Source organism: Phyllostomus hastatus, unplaced genomic scaffold (genome assembly GCF_019186645.2).
Source record: "Phyllostomus hastatus isolate PE091 unplaced genomic scaffold, TTU_PhHast_1.1 phas_scaffold_555, whole genome shotgun sequence".
Classification (NCBI taxonomy): Eukaryota; Metazoa; Chordata; class Mammalia; order Chiroptera; family Phyllostomidae; genus Phyllostomus; species Phyllostomus hastatus.
The window spans coordinates 1,443,076-1,463,097 of record NW_025334036.1 but is presented as its reverse complement, the minus strand read 5'-3'; the positions used below and the strand labels follow the sequence as shown (position 1 = coordinate 1,463,097).

At 57.1% G+C, this 20,022-nt stretch overlaps 1 protein-coding gene across 1 annotated transcript in view; it reads right to left on the bottom strand.

Moving 5' to 3' along the window:
• The window catches only part of CFAP161 (cilia and flagella associated protein 161), a 29,471-nt gene extending 9,686 nt beyond the window's left edge, over positions 1-19,785 (bottom strand). The window contains exon 1 of the mRNA XM_045824726.1: positions 19,686-19,785. The gene's annotated coding sequence lies outside the window, so the exon portion shown is untranslated. The remainder of the gene's footprint in view (positions 1-19,685) is intronic.
• Between the last annotated feature and the right edge of the window lie 237 nt (positions 19,786-20,022).

Here is a 20,022-nt window from a genome sequence, read left to right as displayed (position 1 = left end):
CATCATTTTCAGAAAGGAGAAGTGGGACAAAGTTCAGATATTGGGAAAGAGAAATGAATGAGGTTATTAACTTTCGACACGAGTAGCTTTCAGGGTGCCGAAAATAAGTTTTTATGTCGTCAGTGGGCGACACGTGTGGTCAGTCCTCAGGGTGCAGCAAAGGAAACACGGGACTGAAGGTCCTTCCCCTCAGCTCGGGCGGGCGAGCCTGCCTCGGAGCCTCACACCTTCGCTGACAGAAGTGGGGTGAGGACGGCTTCACTGGTAGCTCTCCAGGAAGCATTTCCAAAGCCGTCTGCAGTGTACTAATCAATATGCAGAGGGAGAGAGTTCTGCCGTCAGTACCTCCGAGAAGTGCTGGGGTAGATGGGCTTCCCCCCGAAGACTCCACTGCAGAGGCACGCACAGCAGAGGCACGCACAGCAGAGGCACGCACAGCAGAGGCACGCACAGCAGAGGCACGCACAGCAGACCTCCACAGCCGTGACCGCGCACACGGCGTCAGCCCCGCTGTATTCACCATGGAACTCTGTCCTCAGAGACCCACCCTGTAAGAGCAGTGTTTTAGGGAGCACTCTGTGGGCCCAAGTGACAGAACCTTTTGAAAAGTGGGTAGGATTTGTACATGCAGAAAAGGAACCGAGGTAAGCACTTCCTGGATGGAGGAAGCAAGGTGAGGCCGGGCCAGGAAGTAAAGATGCCAGGAGCACCTGGAGAGCCCGAAGGGAGACTGGGGCATTGTGACAGCGGGGAGGAGACGGTGAGAGGCCTGTGCCGTGGTGAGAACCATGCACTTTCCTCTGTAAGGAGCAGAGCCACGACAGTTCCTGAAGAGGAAGCTGACAGCCGGCAGAGAGGAGCTGTGGGAAGGCTGCAGGGGCTACCGGCAGTGGCCTGACCGTCAGGCAGACGGGCAGGGTGGGGGCCAGGGGCCCAGACAAGAGACAGCCTGCGGAGAGATGGTGGGTGCTTGAGGACAGCAGGGGACATGGAGGAAAGAACCAAAGTCAACACGGTCAGCTCCTGAAACGTGACTGTCCTGTTGCCCATTCACCCAAACCTGTGGTGCATCGGGCAACAGCTCTGCACACGTCACGACACGTGTGAGGCACGGTGCCAAGAGGCAGTGCGGGGCCCCCCTGAGAGGGTGTTAGCACACACGGTCCCTGGCAGGACCGCACAGTCCTTTCGTGAATGCCGCCTCCGTCCCTGTCCTCTCCAGAGACCACAGGCTGCTATCTCACCAGAAAAGGGCCTCCTGGTCTTTTTGGCCTCCGTGTGCTTTCCCTTCTGGTTGCACCAGACCCCCGGGACAGAAGACCACCACGAATGCACTTCTGACTCGCCCCGGCCCGGCACATCGCCAGAGCCCAGCACGTGGCCCCGGACAGACTGAGGGGCTCGGCCCTCTCCACCCCCCTTACTGCCCTCGGCAACCGTGCAGCCCGTCGTCAGGCCCTCCACCACAGCGCACCTCCTGGGTCACGGGCTCGCACAGGAAGTCCGGGGAGCAGAGGACGTTCCCCTCTACTCACAACCCCACTGCCGTCTGAGGGGGGCACTGCTGTCTGAGGGGGGTGCTCCCTGCAGAGAGGAAGCCTGTCTGTCTCCCTCGGCTCCCTGGTGGGTTGGGGGTGCCCAGGCAGGCCCAGGGTGGGCTTCGGCAGCAGGAGCTAGAGAGAGCCCAGCGGCCTGCCTGAGAGCGAGCAGAAAAGCACAGGTCCCATCAGGAGCTGCACCCTGGAGAAGCAGTGGGCTCCCAGTGGTGGGGTGACCAGGAGGACAGGAGCTTCCTGGAGAGGACACTGAACTCCCCACAGTGTGCAGACAGGGCTTCCAGCCGGCACCCCAGACAGACCTCCGACAGCAGGAGGGTTTCGGGTGCTTAGACTGCGAGAGGAAGTCACCAGACATCATTTCAAACTGTTTTTCCTTTCAGTAAGGGAGCCCCTTCTCCAACAGCAGCAAGACAGAACTCAATCACATAAAACAAACAGATAAAAGTGGGTGGTCTTATAGCTGGCAGAAACGGTGAGCCCCCAAATGCCCACCATCCCCCGGAGGACCCTACGCATCTGCAGAGGGCAGTGTGGAAACCGCTGGTGGAGTTTTACAGGAAAGGAAATCGAGGCTCCCAGAGCGGCAGTCAGTATTCAGGGTGATGGGCTCTTCATGGGGGCAGAACAGGGCTGGAGTCAACACCGCTGCCTCTCAGCCCAAGGTTTTGCTTGCCGGCCCTCCCTGGTCCACACCTGGGCACCAGGGGGACCTCTCACCTGCTCACCACTGACTGCCAACCTCTGGTCAGGAGAAAGTTCCAGCCTTTACGGCTTCAGAAAGACATACACAGAAGCGTCTCACACATCGAGGACAAGCCTGGAAATGCAGCACGGGCGAGCCCGTTTGGGAGGAGATGGGAGCACTTCTCCTGTTCTTCTGCCACAGGAAAGCCAGCGATCGCAGCAGCGTTTGGAAGCGAGACAACGCACCCCGACCCTTACAGTACAATGGGACAAGACAACGGGCCGGTTCCAGGAAATTCTCAAGATACCGGGTGGATGTGCCCAGAAGTGTATCAGCACAGAGACACGTTTCCCCAAACCGTCAGCTTTTCCAGTTCCTTCAGGGTGCTGGGAAAAGACAGTGTGTCCCTTCATTTCGAAAACGAGGAAACAGAAGCACGGAGAGGTCATGGGAGACGCCCAAGTTGGCATGACAGCCAGAACTGAGTGCACCGCTGGGACGCGGGGGGAGGAGGAAGGAGAAAGGACACCGAGGAACCGGGCCTTGTGCTTCACAACGTTTGCAGGGCCCAGGGCACTTGCATGTGCTCCATTTCGTTCAGCTGGCACCGTGACAACAGACCGGTAAACAATTCCACGTTCCACGGCTAGCTCTGTGATTGACAACACAGGCTCTGGGGTCAGACGTTCCCAGTTCAAATCCCAGAAGTGACCACTTGCAGGCTGTGCAGCCCTTGGTCAATGTCATGACTACTCTGTGGCTTAGTTTCTCCATCCGTGGAATGAGGAAATAATAATAATACATACATACTTCCTGTTGTTACTATGATGCACAGGTGCAGCGGTGCATGTTAACACCTGGGCACGGCCTAGGACACAGCGAGCACGCGGTACATGCTCCTGCCTGTCATTCTGAAAGGACAGACACCAAGAACAGGTTAGCCAAGGCTAAGCCTCCATGAGGCTTCTGTCTGCAAGACTCACAGGTGGGAAAGCAAAGACCTGACCGGGGGAGAGAAGAGGTTAAGGTCGGCCAGCTAGCATCGTCAGAGCAGGAGACAAACCCCAGGACTCCTGGTCACATCCGACCACCAGGTTCCCAGTGAGAAGCTGGAAGGTGAAGCATGTCCTCAACACGTAACTCGCCAGTAAGGCACTAAAGGGTGCTCTGGTACAAAGAAAAACGCCACAGGGGAATCTGGCCATCTACAGAGACACACTTCTGCCTCTCCCTGAGAGACAGACCTGTGGCCCAGGGGGAAGAGCTGGACTGTGCTGCCCAGAAAGCTGACGCTGGTGCCGCTCTGACCCCAAGCCCACAGATTCCTGCGTGCCCCCACTGTGGCACTCTCCAGGGACTGGAGAAAATGACACCCACGGCAGTCCCTGAGTTACAGAGCCTCTCCTTCAAGCACCCTTCTGGGGATGCCTGGGAGCCCCACTCAGCTGGAGCCTCAGCTAGGGTGGGCGAGTCTGCTTACCACAATCTGATCGAGACCCGGGGGACACCTGGGAAGCCCCGCGCCTGCAGCCGCCGAGACGCGGAGAACGGGGCGGTGGCTCCAGGAACAGTGCTGCCTCGCCTCACCGGCGCCCTGAAACAAGACGGCTCCAAGTTCCATATGGAGGATATTATACCAAGGAGGTATTTACTTTAATGGGAAAAAACTACCAAGAATCCCCCAAACCCCAAATATCCAATAATAATGGTTGCTTTGGTCAATGACAGAGAATTTGTACTCTGGATGGCTACGTAGCTATTAAGAGCCATGATATATGAGCGATACCTACTGATTTGGGAAAGTCTCACAGTACACTAAATTGAAACTGCAAGAGTTTATCATGTAAGATGTCCATTTCACGTGTAAAAAAAAAACATGTACTTAAAAAACAAAAATATACTTAAAATGTACACTTAAAAGTGTGTGTTCATAAGGGAAAACAATGCAGTTTAAAAACACGTGATGATAATGTGCACATGTAATGTGCATGAGCACGTCATGTATGATCTATATAATCTACCTGTGTGAGCTACGCACACGTGACATGTATTCATGCAGCTGACGGAGAGTGAGGTCAGGTTTTCCGCGATGAGCGGGCAGTGTTCCCTTCACTGTGAGGAAGGCAGACCGGGGGAGAACAGTCTGGCCCAGGGCAGCCCCACCCAAGCTGCAGCTCCGTCCGTGCTGCCACGGCGAGGAGAGGAGAGAACGTGTCCCCGGGGTTCCGGAACTCCAGACCAAGACTGGGAGCCACTCCTCTGCTCAGACTCCTCCAGGCGCCTCAGCTGGCAAGCGTCTGAAGGTTTAACATAATCGTGTGGAGACGTTTCTCAGGCTCTTTTCTCCGTTTGCCGTCCAGAAAGAGTTCGGGAGGATCAGGTGTTTCCCCGTCTCTCCTAGGGAGAGTTTGAGTCCACAGTTGGGCAAGTGCGCCCCCGTGTGGCAGGTTGTGGGTACAGCTTTTCGTCCGTAATGGGGAAGACAACAGTGCAGTGACCGGACCGCCTGTCCCCGAGAGAGGACCGGGGTGTCCAACACGGCTGCAGCAGGCGGCCCAGGATGGCCCAACACAAAACTAAATTTACTGAAAACATTATGAGATTTTTTTCTGTGATTACATGTAACAATGTACTTAGTGTGTGGCCCAAGACAACTCTTCCCCCAGTGTGGGCCAGAGACGACCAAAGGTTGGACACCCCGGGGTGGGTCTGGGCAGGAGGCCCAGCGCACAAGCGGTCCCTGTTCCCAGAGGGAACTGCGGAGTCCATCCCTCTCAATAACAAACACTGACGTTAAGAGCCAGTCAAATGTCAAAATTCCACTGAATCACTGTCTACTTGTAACAGCCTCAGCTTCCTCTCCTCTAAATAGTGCTGGTTCACATTATGTTCTACGAGAATCCAATTATTTGAGGTTTCCCACGACAATGCTTTTATTGCCCTTGATGCTTCCTCTACTTGAATTTCCTTACTCAGGACACTTCTCCGGGTGATTTCTACTCATTCGCCAAGACCGCCCCAGCGGCCGTCTCCCTCAGCAGCACCCCCGGACCGGAGCGAGCCAGCGGCCTCTCCCCTGGTTCTCATGGAACTTTGGATCTGCTCTGAAAATCCCTCCACCTCACACGGAAACCCACTGAGTCCTCTCTAGCTCATGACTTGGGGGAACAGAGAAATGATTCCTCTCAGTCTGCTGTGACTTTCCCAAACTTCTGGACTTGGTACAGGCTTAGTACAGGACGTGTGGGAAGAACTCCTCCCTGCCCTCCCTCAGCGTGTGCCCTCCGAAGGCCATGGGTACAGAGTGCTCCCCAGAGGGCGGGAAGCGGGCCTTGTCACTCGTGGGTGCTGCATCCCCTGGGCGCAGCCAGGGCCCCCTGGTGGGAGAGAACACCTTCCCCGTAGCTCCCACCTTCCCTCTCTGTGTCCTTCCGTGTCCCGAGACCTCACTGTCCACGGCTGAGCCACCTGGCCTTGTACCTTCCCCGCCCCCAGGGCGAGAGGCAGGACCAGCCCCACTGTCCGGGACTGCCATCTGACCCCGTGCCCCAGCTGGCACGGGAGTCAGGAGCTGGGAGCAGGGCGAAGCCCAACCCCCCAGCCTGCTGGCAACAGCAGCATTTCCAGAAAAGGCTGGAGTCAGCCACCCCTCCCAGACCCACGCACAACCTCGCCCGCTACTTCCCTCTCTCAGCTCGTCCAGCAACTCCACGTCCACACACACGCACCGTCCCTGTCAGTCCTCATCCAGGAGCAGGCACCCACCACCTCTCCCAGAACGGGCTCAGCGCGGCCTGGCCAGCGTCTCTGTCCCTCTGTTCAGTTTGCCAGATGTCCACCCCTCTCCTGCGGGTAACAACTCGTGGGTCTGCCTTACTGTGTGGTGACCTCCAACGTCACCTCAACCCCACCTCCTCCACCAAGGGTTCTGAACCCCACCTGCCCCCGCATCAGCCCGTGAGACCTGGGTCCGCAGAGCGGTGCCTCTGCCACGCCCGCCAACACGGCCGCCCGGGTGCCAGCCAGGCCCATGGCATCAGTTGGGGGAGAGCCAGGGGAGGAAGTTGGCAGAGAGCTCCTGCCTACAGACACCCTGTAGGCATGGACGAGCCACTCCCCACTTTTCATGCCGGACCCCACTGCAGTCTGCTCTTCAGAAAAGTCCCCGACTTGTGACCGTCTGCCCATTCCTCTCAACTGGACCCAAACTGGACAACTGACCCCACCCCTTCTCAGCTCTGTGCCTAGGAGCAGGCCTGTGACGCCTCTCCCTCTCCCCTCTCATCTGTGCGACGGGGGCGGTCAGGCGGCCACTCTGCCCACGCCCTGCGATGCGCAAGTGAGTCCGTGGGCCTGAGCGGCGCCGGCCTACACTAAGCGGCCGACCAGCGTTGCCTGTCAGACCTCCGCCATCAGCAGCAGCAGCACCGGACACAGCCCCTGCCCCTCCTCCAGCCCCGAGTCCTGCGGCGGACTGAGACCCGCCCTCCCACCGCAGCGCCTCCCAAGGGTCTGTCTGGCAAACTCGCAGTAACCCCTCTCTTCTCCACCCTCAGGACACCCCAAGCCTGGAGCCCTTCCTCGCCGCAGTCAGTTCCTTACATCGAATCTTCTCTTCTAAGACCCGAGGTAAGGACCCAACGCCAACTGGGTTTGTTGCCATCACCTGCCAGCCCACCTCTTGGTCTGCGAGCCAGGCCAGCACCCCTTTAGGCTGGCCTGCCAAAGCCGCCAGCCTGCCTTCCCCACAAGCTACCCAAATGTCGGCAGAATGTCTGAGAGCCAGGTCGGTGCTGGGTTTCTGGAACACCGGGCACGGACGCCTGCTGCCAGAGGGCCGCTGCGGGGACTGACCGGGAGGACTTGGCCTCGGCCCCGGCCCAGCCCCCTCTCAGGTTCACCCCTCACCCCGCGGCTCCCGTGCCAAGATCGTGGCCACTCTTTTCCTGGTCCTCCCCGCGCGCGAGCGGCCTGAGCACCATCCCTGTTTATGCCAAATGCTTCCGCGCTTCTTGGCACCACGTTCCCAACAGTTTGGCTGCCATGTGATAGTGCCGCTTTCTGGCTCCGTCCTAGGGTGTGATTCGGCAACGACTGAGTGCCAGTCTCAGCGGAACGCGCACATGGCACCGTTGGCCCCCACTGCACCCCCGCAGCCGCGCGCTTCACCCGGAGGAGAGCAGGGCGCAGCATGCCGCAGGGCAGCGAGCTCCGTCGGCCAGGCTCACGCTTGCACTCCTGAGGAAGAGGCGATCGCCGCCGGTCCCCACTGAGCTCCGGGAGGACGCCGCTGCTGCCCTAACGGGCTGCCGTGGCAAAGCACCCCACCCAGGAGGGCACCGATGGAGAACCTGGGGACGGGGCGGAACCTGTTCACCCATGACGCCACAGGCCGGGCCAGCACTCGCGCGGCTGCTCTGGCTTCGCCGTGCTGATGCGCTTGCGCGCCCCACGATGGCTTCCCCAGCCCTCCCTCCCAGGACCCCCCGACGTCACCCCACGACCACTACCATTCATGAACGAAAGATAAACATCGGGCGCAAGAGGAGTGCGCCTTGGCCCCTGAACCCCACTACCTCGGCTTCCCTCTGACTGATCAGGGCCGGTTGTTGAATATTCTGGCTGCCAGCCCTGGCCGGATCCACTCACGAAAGGAAGGCTGAGCTGGTGAGAAGTTTGATGCGGAAACTCTGAGGCAGCATTATGAAGAACAGAGCACGAAGACGTGAAGATTCTCTAAACTCTCCCCCGGAGCCCAGCAAGCGGGCGCCCACCCCCCTGAGTTAGCGGCACAGGCTCCATGGGCCAGCACCCCCCCCACCCCGGGAGCGGAGGGAAGGCACTGCACACACTCAGGAGGGCACACCGGCTCGGAACCACGGACGCCACCAATGCCCACTTGGGGGAAAACCCCACGCCAAGCTGAGACTCCTCTTGTTAAGAATGAGAATTCCTCAGGGGTTGGAAAGCGGAGACTTTTCTTAAATATCAGGCAGAGAGGAAGATGCCTGTAATCCCTGAGGCATCCATGCCTATAAGCCTCACAGGCGAAGGAAGCCAGGGAGCTGACCCTCCCACCCGACGGACCAATGCCCCGCTGAGAGGCCTGCACAGCAAGACCTCAAAACCCAGCAGGCTGTTGCTCACGACTGAAAGCAATGGAAAGACATTTTAAAGTCTCCATCTGCCCTGAAAACGTCTAACACTTTTACTTTAAAATACTATGCAGTTGGCACTATTTTTAAAACATCCAAAAAATATGGCACTGGGCTGCAAATCAAGTTAAACAACTCAATCATGGGGAGGCTGCATTATAAAAGGACTTGTTACATAAACACAGAAAAAGCACATATAAGCATAGACATAACAAAATGACAAAACATAAAACGAAGGTGAAATAATTACTGTGACTGGAGTGACAAGATAATGCACTGCCAAATGATTCTCGAAGAAAAAGAGCAGTGAGCATCAAACGTCAATGATCGCAGGCTGGAGTCAGGGACGTTGTGATTACTGTACAGTGGCAGGTGGGTAGTAGACTTACTACAGGGGTCACTTTGTAAGCTATATACATGTCTAATCGCCGTGCCGCACACCTGAAACTAATATAATATTGTATGCAGCTGTAATTAAAAATAAATTTTTGAAAATCCCAGGCCATACTGAAAATGTGGGAGGGAAACGGAGGCGAAAGACATTCAAAATGGAAATTTTCTCTTCTTATGAAGACTTTTACTGAGTATTTGCAAACTGTTTTAAGAGCTTTACCTGTATTGTCTTATTTAATTCTCACACATCTATGAGCTAAAGATTACTCTTCAGCTCATTTCATAGATGACAAATTAGACACAGAGAAGTTGATTATTTGTGTAAATAAAAGGGAAAAAACCTTTAGAAATATAACAGACATGAGGAGGAAGACAGGATTTTTGCACAACCTTATCTCTAATAAGACAGCTTTTAAAAACAAGGCTTAGGAAAACTGAAATGATACCATTAATGAGCCTGCCTATATTTGGCCTCTCTGGCGGTCAGTTTCCTGCTCCATAAAAGGGGTGGGACTTCCTTCCTGCTCGGTGTTCCGTGTGTGGGGAGAGGGGGCTTCCTCTCAGCAAGCAGCCCTGCAGGTCTCGGCTATTTGTGGAGCCCCTGGAATTTCCAGGGCCCGGCTCCGAGGCCAACGTGCTCGTCCCAGAACTCTGGACTCCGTCGGGAGCAAGGGCCCAAATCCCCCCTTCTCGCTCCTCCAGTCCCGTCCCCCACAGCCCACTGGGGCGGCCGTGGGGGCCTCCCGCGAGGGCCCCGGGACAGTGCTGGAGGTCTGGCAGTCGGAATCCTTCAGTAACACCCAAGTGGGCACTGTCCTCAGCCGGTGACCCTCACTCTCCCTCCTCCGGCTGACTCGGTCCCTTGGGGGCAAAGCGCTGGGCGGGGCTCCTCTCTGGTCGTCTGCTTCTGGAGATAAGTGTCGATGACTCTGTGCAGCCTCCCATTCAGAAGATAAATTTCCTATTTGGGAGGAAATCACACCCCCTCCTCCCCAGCGGAGTGGCTGTCTCCCCGCCTTCCAAACGGTGGGAAGTGACCACACCCACTCTTCCCACCCCGGGGGGATTCCAGCGTTTGAAAGTTCAGCGCTGGAAAGATAAACATCGCTGCTTATCCCTCCCTCCCTCATTGTTCCTCGTCAGGAACAGAAAAAGAACAGGGAACCGACTGCCCGGATGTCCATCCGTCTGCAGGTGTTGTCAAGGGAAACTGAGGCCTTAAATTACACCCACAGCCCCTCCCTTTCCTCCTCACTGCAGCCCCCACCCACCTCTTGAGGAAAACAAAACCAAATTCTGATTCTCACTTCCCAGGCGAGCGGGCCCCGGCCCCGGCCCCAGCCCCAGCCCCGTGGACCCCTCACCCTGTACTTCCAGAGGCGAGACCCGACGCAGCGAAACAGCTCCAGACCTGGGAGGGCAGAACTGGTTTTCTCACCTCCAGGCTGCCCCCCCCCGCCGCCCCGAGAATGGGCTATTCACGGGCTCGCTCTGAAGCCTGAGCACCTGACTCGAGACGAGACGGGGAGTTGCCGTTTCTCCTCTGCCTGAATCTCAGGGGGGTGGAACAAAAGAAAATCCTGAACCCAAACCCTGCTTCTAAGTAACAAGTATGTGTCACTGTAAACAAAGATCCTTGGACCCCACTGCCTCCGTCGTGCAGCCTACCTGCCAACTGACCTCGAGTCCTAACGTTCTGACCCACGTGGAGGGCAGTTTGCTTTTTCCTAAGTCGTTGTGCAAGCCGTCCCTCCATCAGAAATCACCTTCCTCCTTGACCTCGGCCTCCAAAGTCCCTCCCATCCTTCCCAGTCCAGTCAGAATTCCCTTCCTTCCAAGAAGCCTCCTGTTCTGATGTCCTTCCCCAGAGTCACTCTCTCTTTGGACCTGCTCTGGCCCTTCTCTGCCCGACTTCAGACGGACCTCTCGCCTTCCAGGGCTTGTCCGCCCGCTCATCTCCCCGGCAGACTGGCCGCACCCCCAGAGCCCGGACCGGGAACGCGGCGGAGGTGATGGGAAGGGGTCGCGGGCATCTGTGTCACGCGTGTGTGGGTGTGCACACGGGCTCGCTGAAAGGAAAGTCACGCCTCACTCTTTCCCGAAGAGCCAGAGGAAAGCCTAGAAACTGACCACAACTCAAAGGAGGACAATTTGGGGGAAGAGAGAACGGTGTGCTTGCAGCACCAGGATGAGCTGTTTACTCCGGCGAAGGCTGGATGTGTCTCCGAGTTTCCTGGATGGAGGGGAACACGCTGGCTGGTCCGCTCCTCGCTGGACAAACACTCTGGAATCGGACTGGACAGGGAAACTTTTCCTGGCGCCAGGTTCAAGGAGACATTTATCGAGGGTGTCCTTATGTAACAGGCACGAGCTAACACACGTGTCTTCAGACGGGCGACTCCTGCAAGGAAACGAGATGACAGGCCCGCGTCCAGAGCCGTCTCTGCACTTGAAGGGGTCTGGAGAGCCCCGAAGGAAGAAGAGTTGGTGAGTCTGTGTAACACGCAAACTCCAAGGCCACGTGGTCCACTTCAAGGACCTCGGAGGCTGGCCTGCAGCAGCCGGAGGCAGGCAGCGAGCCAGGCACCGCAGCAGGCCGCCGAGGGGCTGACGGTGCTGAGGTGGGCAGGGCCCCGTGTCTGAGCGCCAGCCCCCCGCGGCAGCCTGTACTGGGTGCTGTCCCGGGGCCCACTGCTCATCGGGAGGCCATGCCCAGGTCCAGTTAGCACAAAAGGAGACTCAAGAAAAATGTGGGAGCCTCACAGATGTCATGACAGGTGGCAGAACAGACTGGGGGAAAGACAGAGCCCATGACAGAAATACCAAGCCCCAGACCCAAGGGAACAGCAGGTGCTGGGGTGCCCAAGATGGCCGACAAGGCGGGGCCGCACCAGAGTGTGGGAGCCTCGGGGTGTCCACCTGAGAGTTTCAGGGGCACGAAAGAAAGGTGGGCCTGAGCACCTCCACTCCCTCCTCGTGATGGGAGGAGCTGAGGCCCGAAGAAAACTCAAGCCCCAGGGCTCGCAGGTCAAGTTCGCACGCTCTTCAGCCCTACGTTCTGTCTCCGCACACGAAGGAGAGCCCTGCCTCCCGGGGCCGCCCAGCTGCAGCCTCACTGAGAGTCGAGCACTGAGCTGCCTCCAGGGTTTTCACCCTGAGGACTGGACGTGCAGCAGAAACTGCCTGTCCCTTCTCTTTCCTTCTGCGCCCACAGTTGCCGCAGCTCCTCTCTGAGGTGTCTCTAGGTGAGGAGAAGGGCCAGACCCTCGGTCTATGGGACTCCAGTGAGACCTCGGGATGAAGAACCCCTGGTCACCTCGGCCACCGCAGACCTCCTGTTGTCCTTGTCAGTAGGTGCCGCCAGACAGGAGTGCTCAGAAAGAGGGCATGGAGAGACCCACAGAGGGGACGGTCAGGGCGCCAGGGAGGAGGAGTGCTCTGGGCCCCCTCCCGCACAGGCTGCACGCAGCCCTGCTCCGAGAGCTCCGGCGCGGGCAGCACGGCCTCACCGGGGGAGCCCACGAGGCACGTCCTCCGGTTTCTGCTCCACCGCGTCCACACGGTAAGACAGAAGACTCGCTGCGAGCTGGGCCCCCGGTGAGGGCGTCAGGCTGACTGCACCTGAGTGTCACCGGGCAGGGTACAGGCTCTGTCCGGCCCCACAGGGAGTGACCCTGGAACCTGGCACAACCTCCACCAGGCGTTACTGCATTATTACTACCACCAACAGCAACAGTGATGACAGGGGCATTCTGGGCATGATTCATCCTCGGTCAAGTGCAAAATTGCAACACGTAGTTTTACCAAAAGAAGTCAGATATATTTTCATTCAGCTGAACAGTCAAGAGCCTCAAATTAAATAATTAAGTGGCCTTTTAAAAATCCTTAATAAGCCGTCCTACTTAATAACCATCATCTCCGGCACCCACTCTGTGCCTGCCGCCGCACCAGGCACTCTGCGTGTGATGTTGTGCTTGGTCTGCACAGCTCGGGGAGCACGTTTGTCTTCAAAGCAGACAAACGGCACAAGGGCTTGGGTGCCACGGGGCCAGGGGGAAGCAGCTCCTGGAAGCTGCTGGCTGCCACTGCGAGGTCAACCAGAAAGGAAGGGTGCAGCCAGGTACACCCCTATCCTGCTCTCCACAGGCAAACCTAGAGCAGGACTGGGAAAATATGGGGGGGGGCGGGGGGAGCCACCCTTGGAGCAGCTTCAGGAGCCGAGACCCACCACCAAGCGAGATTCCCAGAGGCAGAATCACGCAAGACCAGCCAGACCAGAAAGCCGCCTACGAGGGGTCCCGACCGGACCTGCAGCAGCTGCTCGAGCCCCTCCATGGTGCTCCCTCCCCACGCCAGTCCGGTCAGAGCTCTCGGTTTTGCCGAGAGCACAAACGAGGCAGCGATGACTAGGTGAACGACTCAAGACCCTGGGTGATCTGCCTGCGACACAGCTGGGCGGGCAGCCCCGCCCCGGCACCCGCTCCTGGCAGCGCCCGCTCCTGGCAGCACCCAGAGGCAGGCAGGCTACCGAAGCACAGGCGCACCTCGGAGACGCTGCGGGCTCAGTCCCGAAACTCCGCAACACGGTGAGCACTGCAAGACAGCGAAGCACACGGACTTTTCAGTCTCTCGGGGCACGTGAAAGCCATGTTTACACTGTACTACAGTCTCTTCAGTGTACAACAGCACTACGTCTACAACACGTGCAGACGCACACGAGCAACGCTTCCCTGCTGAAACACGCTAGCCACCGTCCTGCTGGGGGCAGATCTCGCCTCAGTGCTGACGGACACGCAGAGTGTGTGAAGCACCGCCAGTCACGCTCTGCCTGGACCTGATGAGGAAGACCCTGACTCCGCTTTCTGGAGCTCTTTCAAAAACAAGGGTGCACTGCTCACGTTGGGGAAGCCACTGGGGCCACGCAGAGAGCCACTGGGGGGTAAGGACAGACTGACTGGGTCTTCCACTCAGGTTGTTTCTCTGCACTTGTTCCTGTCCCTTTCTTCCCTCCTCGCCCGCTTTTGCTCCATGTTCCTCCTCTTTCTGAACTCTGCGTCTCCCTGCCTGACAGGGCCAGGGTCTCTGTGAGACTAGAACGCCGTCTCCTTCCTCCAGGCTGGGGGTCATCTGGAGCTCATGTGACCCGCTTTAACTCCGAGAGCATCTGCAGGGGTAGGGTGGAGGGAGAAGTGAGCTCACCGGGTCTGGGAAAGGAACGGCCTTGATCTCAGCTGCAGCCTGGTTCTAATTTTAGCAACAACAGAGAGATGGACTTCCCGGAGGTATCGGATTGCCCAGCTCTCCCTCCCGCTCTGCGCTGGGCTGACATCAGACATGTGGAAGAGATTCAGATCACAAGAATCACCAAATCAGGTCACACCCATGGCTCATCCGGCCAGCCCCAGTCTCGGAAAGTGGGGACAGGGAGTGTCGGGCTGTCCGACCTGGGCCTCGCCTCGGCAAACTCCTCAGTTGGCAGACGAGGGCCGCGGTGGAGAGGGAGATGGTCACCCACAGGAACGGGCCCCCAGAGCGGGGCCAGGGCGCAGTCCCTGTGGCACCCAGTCTTGCACGTTACCTGTCACGCCACCCTCTCAAGGTTAGGGCTGTGGCCTGAGCACGTCCTCTCTCCCTTCTGAGGTGTGAGCCATACAAGAATATTTCAGAATGAACTTCCCTACTATTTCTGTATTTTTGATTCACTATTTTAAAGTTTACATGCACTGAAATGCACATAGCCTAGGTGTACAATCTGATGGATTTTGAAAAATGTGTACACCTCCATCAAGATAAAGAACCTGTCCGTCATCCCTAGGAAATTCCTTCATGTCCCCCTGCCAGCCAAGCCCCCACTGCACACCACAGGCAACCACAGCTCTGATTTCTAGCATCTTGGATAGTCTGGCTGGTTCTTAACTTCAACTGGAGGGAATCCTGGCATCTGTGAGAGTGAAAATTCTAACCCTCAGCTTCACATGGGCCCCTCGCCGGGTGGTTCCAGGTGCACTGCTCTGGTCCGAGCCCCTTCCTGCCCGGCTGAGTGGAAAGGGGCCCTGGGGCTGGGCCTGCACCCCGAGCCCGTGCACGAGCACAGTGGTCCCCGTTAGACGGTCTAACCACAGCAACACCCACCACAGCAACGCCCGCACCCCGGACAGCCCCGAGTCCATCGCCCAGCGCCCCTGGGATGACATCTCCAGTCCTTTCCGTCCCTCAGTAACGACGCTCCTTCCCACGGTTAACACCGACACGCTTCTCCTTAGAACACAAGCCCACCCCTTCATGCTCCCTCCCCACCGACACTGCTGAGCAGTTGGTCGACGAGGCAGTAACTTGGTGAGAAAGCTCCGTAAATGTCACATTGTGACTCTGCTGGGCAGGGGCCTTCCACATCCGTGTGAAACACTGCCTGCCGAATGGCTACCTACTCACTTGGGTCTGACTTAGAACTCCACCAGTGAGTAGTCCTGTTCTTGAGCCTTGTCACTGCGTGTCCTTGGCGACTCAGTTGTCCCCAGTGAAAAGCGTGTGTGTATCAGCAAGCACTACCTCCTTTGGGGCGCCTCTCACCTGGCTGGACCTAGCATCACCCGTGTTCTCTCTCTCCTAAAGTACAATGAATCTGGTCTTACCTCTCTTGCACATAGCTCATGAGAGGATGTCACAGAACACTCACAGATGTGTTCAAGGGTTTCCTCTTTTTAAGGATTTTATGTATTTATTTTTAGAGAGAGGGGAAGGGAAAGAGAGAGGGAGAGAACCATCAGTGTGTAGTTGCCTCTCGCGCGCCCCCTACAGGGGACCTGGCCCACAACCCAGGCATGTGCCCTGACTGGGAATTGAACCAGCGACCCTTTGGTTCACAGGCCGGCACTCAATCCACTGAGCCACACCAGCCAGGGCTCAAGGGTTTCTTGAAGCACACTTCATTCCTGTATCTCCAGCATGCAGCATCAGGTCTGGCATACAAAGACCGATGAGTAAATTAACCAATAAATGGCACTGACTCAGTCTGGGCAAGAGTGGGAAGCAGGTTCCCCCGAAGCACTGGCTCCTCCCCTTCCATGAACCAGGGTCCGTCCTCCCTGATCCTTGGCCAGGGTAGACCCACGAAGACGACCCATGACCACAACCTGCCCTGACCCTAAATATCTCGTCCCAGGGCAGAGGCTGGAGAAACAGAGGAGCAAAGGTCACCCACTGAATTTCAGCATCACTTCACCGTTAGCCACCCCAGACACCCCTCGACCCTCTGACCTCATCCGGGTCCCCACCTCTGCGTAACCAGGACTGCGTTCTCCCTGAGCCCCCCTCTGCGAGCTTCTCCACTGCCTCCGCCAGGAGCTTACTTCGGGTGCCCAGTCACTGGACCATATTGAACACAAACTATAGGAACAGGCGATTCCTCAAAGAAAGTCTTCCATTTTATTTGAGTTCTGTAGCCACAATCCAGTCTCAGTTTCGCTGAGTCCTCAGCCTTTAACGCCTTTCCCTTGGCCTCCCTGAACTTGTGCTGGTGGCTTTCTGGGTGCCCTTCAGCAAGAGAAGGAGGATCCCTTCCCCAGAGCTCTCACACTCTGAGGTGATTTCAAACTGTTTACTGTCCAGACAACCATTGTCCCTGCTGAGGCCCCTATTCACGACGGTGTCTGCTTGACAAGGGCCCTTCTTCCCCTTTACACTTTCAGAGACAAGAACCTCAGTCGGCAGGTGTCTTCTTGGCAGGCCTCCTGGCCAACCCAGCTTGTTAGGACCATGGGGCGGGGGCAGGGGGACACAGAGGGCAGGACAGACCCAGCACTGAAATCACGGCACCGCCACTCCAAATCCAAGACATACACCTTCCCGGCTGCTCCATCTGCACCGATATGCTCCCTGGCCCTCCGGCTTCCTGCTGGCTTTGGCCAACGGGAGGCCCAGCAGGAGGCGGGGAGAAGAGTGAGGTCAGGGTGTTTGTCCTCCAGGATTCTCTCCGTGAGCGTGCCTGCAAGTGACTGTCTCTCTCGACCAGGAGTCATCGCTCCTCTCCAAGCCTCTTCTCTGCAAGACTCTCCACTTCCAGACCCCTACAGCCAGTGCCTCCCCTTGGCCCTCTGAGCCGCACAAACTCCAGATTGTGGCGCCGCTCCACTAGCCTCCACGCCTTTATAAACGCTCCTTTGTTAACCCCTCCTCCTGTTATCCAAGTTTGAGTCTGCTTAGTAAGTATTTATACAAATACCTGAAGGGGTGCTTATCTCTGGACTTTATACGTACAGGGCAAACACATGGTCGAAAATGGCATGGCCCACTCTATAAACTGAAAACTACAGAAAAATATAGATGCCTATATCCAAGCGCCCACACACACGTCTACCCGGGAAGGGACTGGTGGAACCTGTAAGCAGTGCGGGAAGAGGAGGGACTCCGGTCCAACTGTAGATCCACGACTGCCTGTGTGTCCCACACCACCCCTGTCCCACGAGACCTGCAACCACCCTCTCGCTCCAGGAAGCTCATTATGGACTGTCAGTCTGGGCTTCTGTGCTGCTCGGCTGTGTCTGGTTAAGCTTGTTGGTTCTACAGGCTCTGCGTCCTTGCAGTGCACACTTCACGACGTGACACTGGCTTCGCAGCAAAGGAACAGGCTGCGTGGTGCCACAGGGGCGGGAGGGGCCCTCCAACTGCCTTCTGACAGGGCCGCCCTCTACCAGGTCAGGAGGGTGGTAGCTGCCCCCTCACACTTGCTGTGTGACGTGGCTGTCTATGGCTGGGACTGCCCACGCTGGGGGCCCCTGTCAGCTATGGCTTTTAGAAACACACGGTGTTCTGCCAGCTTGGAGGTGAGCCCCCAAATCCAGACGAGCAGTTTACAAGACTGTGTTAGAAGAAAGGGATTCAAAACCTCGGGGCACGTGGTCCTGAAAGGAGTGAGTCTGGACTCTAACCTGGCTCAGCCCGAGACCTACTGCTCTGCCGCCTGTGGGAAGTCACTGGCCTCCCGGGGCCTCCGTGTTCCCATGTGAACAAGAATGTCTCTTAAGTCTCCCAGCCTCAGTGCGCAAAGGTCTGATGTGAGTGCTGAGGAGGACCAGGTTCTGCTCTTCCAGGAGTGGTAGACAGTACAGTGCTCCGGCCTCAGCTGGGAGATGGTGGGACAGACCATGTGGTCAGGCAAAGCCCACCTCCACCCCACAGTTTCATGTCATTTACCCGATGGACCACATCAGTCCTAAGGGAGTGACTGGGTGTCAGTCTGTCAGACTTTTCCCCAACATGTTAATCCCTGGTTGACTTTCAGAGAAAGCTGTGACTCTCTTTAGCCCATGAATTTTTACTCTCGAAGCTGCCTAAGAAACATTTAGACGAGGGCACGAACTCCTCATAGTGACTTCTCTGTTCTGCATCAATGTGGAGAGGCCACTTTCCCCATGAGTGCGCCACCCAGGACGCTGGATCTGGTGTGACGGGGAGAGGACCGCCTGAGTCCCCAGTGCAGAAGGCGTTGCATCACTGCCAGCTGGAAAACAAGGGCTCTGGAGTGCTGGGATAGGCAAATCTGCCTCCCTCTGCAGGAAATGGGTGAAGCCCAGCTCGAAATTATTACTCAGACGTTTTGTGCTGTGAAGGAAATGTCTTCTGATAGCACAAAGCTATTGGTTTCCTGTTGTGAACGGAGGGTTTCTGGCCTGCCCAAGAATGGACAGGAAAGGAAAGGGTGGTTGTCCCTTGGAAGTCCTTGTTTAATGAAAACGCCAGCCCGAGGGCTTCCAGGACACTCCAAATGCCCAGGAGGGAGGTTGGGGAGAGGTCACGTTGGGAAGGGAGGCGAGCGCGGGGACCGGCTGTGGCTCTGCACACACTCGCCGAGCAGTCCTGTCTGTGGGGCGCCATGCTGTGCGCTGGGTACACCAGATGGCTGCGGCAGTTGTCTCCCTCCAAGTAACAGTTTCGGTGGTGGGGACTGATACAGAAATAGTTTCTGAATAATTCGGTAACAGCTAATACGGAGCTATCCTAGGATAGCACTGCCTTCTATCGCTGAACCTTGGACCAATCTTTCCACCTTTGTGGCTGTTCCCTCTTGTTTATGAGGGAATGGACGAGGGGCTGAGCTTTCCGAGGTATTTCCAAGATACGAGTAACAGCTGTTGAGCACAAAACATGCCCTGAGTGGTGGCCTTGCGTTTGCTCCTCTAACCCTCACAACAGCCCAGTCATGTGGGTCCTGTGAGGTGCGGAGAGAATGACGTACTGCAGGCCACAGCTCAAAGTGGCAGAGCTGTATTTCAGAACTCTCTTTCCACCCCTACCTGCATCCTAGAGACCCCCTCCTTCAGTGTCCTGGGGGCCATGGGTTTGCTGGGAGCCCCACCCATGTCTGGTCCTGAGCCACACCCTGGCGGCAGCACCCGCTGCCCTGTCTGTGCTGCTGGTACCGCGCTGTCTTCACCGCTGGCCCAGCCCCAGCATGCTCAGGGCTATGTGTCCACACAGCGCCGCTACTGCCCTGCTGGCCTCACAGGGGTGATGTGGGAGACCAAAGCCTCCCGGTCCAACCCACAGCCCCCCCCCACCCCCACCACCACCTCACAAGGCTGCACCGGGAAGCTCATCTTACTGAGGAGCCTTAGTAACTAAAGGAAATTAAATGTAGAAGAAATTTCCAGTGGTTCACAATACAAAAACCTTCCCACCAGGCAAGTAAAAAATCTCTCCCAGGAAGTGGAAACCCATTGGGAGTGACGGTGTGGGGCACACCCCCTCTCTGAGGCTGGCTCCCCTCCCTGGGTTTGCTCTGCCTTGTCCTGAGTGCTTCTTGTCCTCCCACACGCCTGACAGGGTTGTGCGTTTGCCCCCTCTCCCCTCCCACCAATGGGACTCTCCCACTGGGAAGAAGGGCAGAGAACGGACCTGGAGCTCAACACCGACTGTGGCTGCTCCGCACCCACACAGCAGGGACCCTGCCGCTGGGCGCCGGAGTGCTGCACGGGGCGGCTGACAGGGAAACGGCTTCTCTGTCCGATCAAAGAATGAACAGCTCTTAAAACGCTGTTTCTTAAGCCCTGGTATACTGCATGCATGTGTTCGTTCATTTATTTACAGGTTTCAAGCAAGTGCTGACCAAAGGCCAAATACTATGCTAGACACTAGGGATTTGAGACAAAACTTAATAGATCACTTCGACCTTCTGGGAACGGGTCCTCAGCCTGAGGGAAGCACTGTCCGTAGCTGACAAAGTAGTCTCACT